Here is a 5,131-nt window from a genome sequence, read left to right as displayed (position 1 = left end):
CCCCAAGGCCTAGTCCGAATTAGACTAAGGGGAGGGGTTGCGCCCCCTCCTTCCTTCTCTTCTCTTTTTCCTTTCCTTCTCTCCTACTCCTACTACATGGAAGGGGGGAATCCTACTCCCGGTGGGAGTAGGACTCCCCAGGGCGCGCCATAGAGAAGGTAGGCCCCTCCCCTCCTCCACTCCTTTATATACGGGGAGGGGGCACCCCATGGACACACAAGTTGATCAGTTGATCTTTTAACCGTGTGCGGTGCCCCCCTCCACCATAATCCACCTCGGTCATATCATAGTGGTGCTTAGGCGAAGCCCTGCGTCGGTAGCATCATCGTCACCGTCATCACGTCGTCATGCTGACGGAACTCTCCCTCGAAGCTCTGCTGGATCAGAGTTCGTGGGACGTCACCGAGCTGAAGGTGTGCTAAACTCGGAGGTGCCATGCGTTCGGTACTTGGATCGGTTGGATCGTGAAGACGTACGACTATATCAACCGCGTTCTCATAATGCTTTCGCTTACGGTTTACGAGGGTACGTGGACGACACTCTCCCCTCTCGTTCCTATGCATCACCATGATCTTGCGTGTGCGTAGGAAATTTTTTGAAATTACTACGTTACTCAATAATGTGTATGTGGGTGTGCGGACTGCCGGGAAATATGGGGACAAAGTGAGGGGTTCAGTTGACGCTGTATGTGTACCCTTCTTCTGGCTCAAGTGGGGTTATGGGATTTACTGTATATGGAAGTAGATAAGAGTTTTTTGCGAAAAAAAGAGTAATATAATTACATGCATATATATAACTCCGTAGCGATTTCCACTTGACGGGCCAATGGCATTGCCGGCTCCTCTTCTCCGACACCACTGATCTTGAACGGCGTGTCTCTATCGATGCAATTTTAATATATCGTTAATGCTTGGACCGACTCTATACAATTACTAAGCCCCCTTGAAATTGAAATGGAGGCATAGAAGAGGGGAGCAGCGATTTGGTGCTCGGGCTCAGCTGCTCCCAAAATCGCTATCGCTCGTTGGTGCCTCGGGATGGTAGAAAGTACGCCTGGCGTGTTAGAGCTAGATCGTGCAATATCAAGGATACGCGCTATATACGGTGGGCCATGTTCGTAGCGCAAGGCGTCCGTTAGTCACGCATCGCTCCTGATCCGTGGACCAGCACGTCTCCAATAGTCTGAGCCACGGTCCGGAATTGGTACAAACGATTCTCGGTGGGTCAGGAAGGCTTGCGGCCCAGAGGAGGTTGGCGAAACCTCGGTCCCCTGATATCTGCGACGGCGGGTGCTACTTCCGGCGGCCCGGCGATGGAAGATGCGGCGCTGGAGTTCCTTATGGATCCCATCAACCGGTGAGTTTCACCTATGTGATTCTCTTCGTTCAATTGATTGATTCGATTCGATGTCGGGCGCTGAAATTTCGACCCTCAAATCCCTCTTCCCCCGCCGCCACCGCCGGCCACTGTGGTGCGACTTGCAGGTTTCCATTTAGGGAGGAATTTGCGGCAACCTTGAGCATCCAGATCCGGTTAGTCCTGCTGCCATGCTGTGATGCCCATCCTGCTATGCCGGCGGATTCCAATGGCAGGTCTGGTTGCGCACAAGATGAGGGTCCGCGGCCCCGTTAGGCTGGCAGGCGAACTACGACGAGGAAACAATGCTTCTCCAAATAGGTCCGTGCAATCCACTAATCCTGAAAGCACCGGGCTGGACTAGTGCTTCACTATTTTCAGCAGTGCACAATGGCTGACTGTGGCGATAGAATGTCCAATGAATTATGAAAATTGAAATCACTCCATGGTAATTTCAGGTTGTGGCTGGGGAGTGCTCCATTGGACATAACTCCGTGCACATCGAAGATGAGTTTGTTGGAGCAATCTATTTGCAAATATGCGGAGAAGCCTATGAAGAGTTTAATAAAATCGGAGTTAGGATTGACTTTCAACTCACTCGGGGAGGCCTACGACTTCTACAGGTCGTACTTGTGGGAGGTTTGGCTTTGGGATCAGGTATGGTAAGAGCAGATTGAATGCCGACAAGGTGCAGAAAATAATCTATGGCTGCTCGGTGAGAACTGCTTTCTCTTTAGTTTGTTAATTTTGTTTCATTCTTGACGCAAACGGTGCCGTAGGGCGGAACAGCTATAATGGTTTGTGTCATCTGGTTTGTGGATTGCAGGGGAAGCCAGAAGCAAGAACAATCGGTCTTGTAGGTGCGATTGCCCCGCATTGATAAGCCTGTTGCGGGCGTCCGACAATAGCTGTTACTCCCTCCGTTCCATAATATAAGAACATTTTTGATACTACATTAGTGTAAAAAACACTCTTATATTATGGGACCGAGGGAGTATATAACTGAGCATCGTGAGAACAACAATCATTCTATGTCGCGGACAATGGGGGAGAAGGTCCGCTGGCCATAGGTAGCGTTTATGAAGAGGACTTTGAGGAACATATGTGGCTAGATAAGTCATGAGCAGACAGACGATGATGTGAGGAAAACTTTGGAGGGTTTTGCTGACATTGTTGCAAGTGACCTGGACTTTTTGTCGATAGCGAGAGCAGGGTCAAGAAGCTGATGTGGACCAATGGAAGCAGTTGGATGCAATACTGGTTCTTTGAAGATGTCACTTTCGACAATGACATGCAATTCGTGCTTTTTGTTGGGGTGAACAACCGTTTTCAGAGCATTATTTTGGCTGGTGTATTGATGAGGCACGAGCAGCTGAAGAGTTTCGACCGGGGAGTTTCTAAGGATGATAGGAGGAACCGACCCGAAAACTATCGTCACAGGTTTGGCAGTGTATTTAATTTGCAGTTCACAATCAGAATATTTGAACATGCTCACTCATGTTATCTCACTGTGTGCAGACCAGAACAAAATGTTTGCTGTCTTTTTAATTTTTATTAAAAGAAGCTGATGTATGCTGGTAGTGACAGAGTCATGTTGTGAGGAGAACCAATCTGGCAATAGAGTGTCACACAAGCATGAGCTATGATCGAGCAGTTCGGGTGAATCCTAATTGAAGGTACTGCATACAATGTTACGGAGGTTGAGAAGATGAAGAAGTATGTGACAATGGACAACAATGCGGCGAAACATGAGAAGTTTAGTAGAGTTGTTTAAGAGGTAAAAATCAAGGGTGACGGTACTGAATTCGTGTGCGAGTGCAGTCAGTTGAAGCATACAAGGATGCTTTCCTGCCATGTCCTAAGGGTAATATATATGCCTTCAATTGGCTGTGGTTTGCATACAGTGCAAGTATGTTTGTTCGATTATAGTTTGATATATGTTCAGATAGTTGGTATACCATCTTTGACGCATGCATAAGTCTTTCACATGCAGGCATTCGACTCTATACGTGCATGCTATGCTAGCTCTGAAGGGTTAAGAGCACAACTCTAATGATTAAAGCTAGCGCTGAAGCGTTCAAGCACATGTCAGCTGGCCTTAAAGCTCCAATGGTGAGCTGTGAACCATTGGCAGAGAAGAGGGATGGTCTGGGATTTGAAGACCATCAGGTTGCGATCACTGCAGACAGGTTAACTAGGAATGGCGACCTTGCAGTCCTATCAAATGGTGGTGCAACCCAGGAAGATAATTTGGGTGGTTCTGTGAGTGTGAATGCACTTCAAGGCGAGCACCTCCGGAGAACCAAAGGGGTGTTGGCAGGCCGACAAATAGCCGTGAGAAAGCACCATATCACTCTCTCAGCAAGCGTACTAGGTTTTGTAGCATATTCGTCGTGAAAAGCCCCGCAAGCCTGACAAATGCAAGAACTGTGGTATGGAGGGGCACCGTTGAAACACGTGTACATGACCACTTGGTGGTGGGCAGACTTAGAAGTGAGGATTTAATTTGCCTGTATAACTTGTAATTTGAGGATTTTCTGGTGTGTACTGCGAGCCATGCTTAACGCTTGTTCCCCCAGTGCTTATAGTGTGTACCATTGTAAGATTGTAACATTGAGTGATAGTGGTCGAAGTCTTTTGTAGTACTTTATGCTAACTTGCCAGATCTTAAGATTTTTAAGAGCTAAATGTTATGCATAATCAGTTTGCAGTTTTTCAAAATATTTTTATAATCATGCGAGACCCACAGGATTTTTGGCCGTATGGCAGAGTGTTGTAGATCCTGCTGTGCATGAAGTGGTGATAGTACTGTTGTAAGCTGAGGATGGCACGGGAATAAACTGGGCCGTTCGCTCGAAGCCTGTTCTGCCTGGTTAGTGGCGACGCCATTGCAATGAATGCGTCCAGGCCCACATTACTTTTACATCCGATACAATCAGAATACAAATGAGAATACAAGTAATGGAGCTGATCCACATGCGAACTGATGGCTGAGATTTCAGGAGCAGCTGAGCCTGGGCTCAGAAACGAATTTTCCCATAGAAGAGCTCCAATGTTTTTTCTCCAAATGGGCCCTGCCTGTATGGGGTATTGTCGGGGCGTGGGTCCCGCATGGTAGTATCAGAACTAACACGTCTACAGCCCATGTAACGCTATGTGTGTATTACGTTGGTGATTTTTTTTCTCAGTTGGTTATCAGCCAACTTTTCTTTTTTGGTTGATTTTATTTTTCAAATGCTTTTCGAGGATTGCAAGCAAACGCGCAAGTCTGCAGCCCATGCAGTGATACATGCGTATTGCATTAGCGATTTTTCCCATTCGGTTTTTTATTTCATATTTTTTAGAAAAATCACGAATATGAAAAGGTGATCATCAATTCTAAAAAGTTTCAAGAATTTTAGAAGTGTTCATGAATCGAAAAAATCATGATTTTTACAAATTGATAAAAAGGTATATATGTTCGTGGTTATAAAATATGGGTGTGAATTCAAAAAAATAATGATTTGTAAAATGTTCACATGTTACAAAGAACGTTCAAAACTTTTAAAGTATATTCCCAAATTTCAAAAATATTTATAAAATGAAACATATTCATGAATAAATAATAAAACAATTAGTAAAAGAAAAATGGAAAATGGAAAACAAGTTAACTGGTAGAGCAAAGAAGAAAAAAACAAAAGGATCATCCTATATGACCGGCTCAATAGTGCCTATGGGGTCTCCTTTTGCTTAACCACCTCTACGGTACGCGTGGAATATGAATTGCAATAATAAC

The 5,131-nt window shown here is 45.5% G+C and overlaps 1 long non-coding RNA gene across 6 annotated transcripts; it reads left to right on the top strand.

Moving 5' to 3' along the window:
- The first annotated feature begins 1,128 nt into the window (after window positions 1–1,128).
- On the top strand, window positions 1,129–4,036 carry LOC123187354 (uncharacterized). Of its 6 annotated transcripts, none has more exons than XR_006493943.1 (5): window positions 1,129–1,356; window positions 1,485–1,677; window positions 1,815–2,071; window positions 2,183–2,796; window positions 2,944–4,036. It is a non-coding gene; the product is annotated as an uncharacterized lncRNA (long non-coding RNA). The 6 variants fall into 6 exon arrangements; XR_006493944.1 differs by having other exon boundaries at window positions 2,938–4,036; XR_006493940.1 differs by having other exon boundaries at window positions 2,875–4,036.
- Window positions 4,037–5,131: the final 1,095 nt, after the last annotated feature.

The sequence above is a fragment of the Triticum aestivum genome, chromosome 2A (assembly GCF_018294505.1).
Source record: "Triticum aestivum cultivar Chinese Spring chromosome 2A, IWGSC CS RefSeq v2.1, whole genome shotgun sequence".
Lineage (NCBI taxonomy): Eukaryota > Viridiplantae > Streptophyta > Magnoliopsida > Poales > Poaceae > Triticum > Triticum aestivum.
Note: the sequence above shows the minus strand (reverse complement) of the source record. Positions and strands in the feature narration are given on the sequence as shown.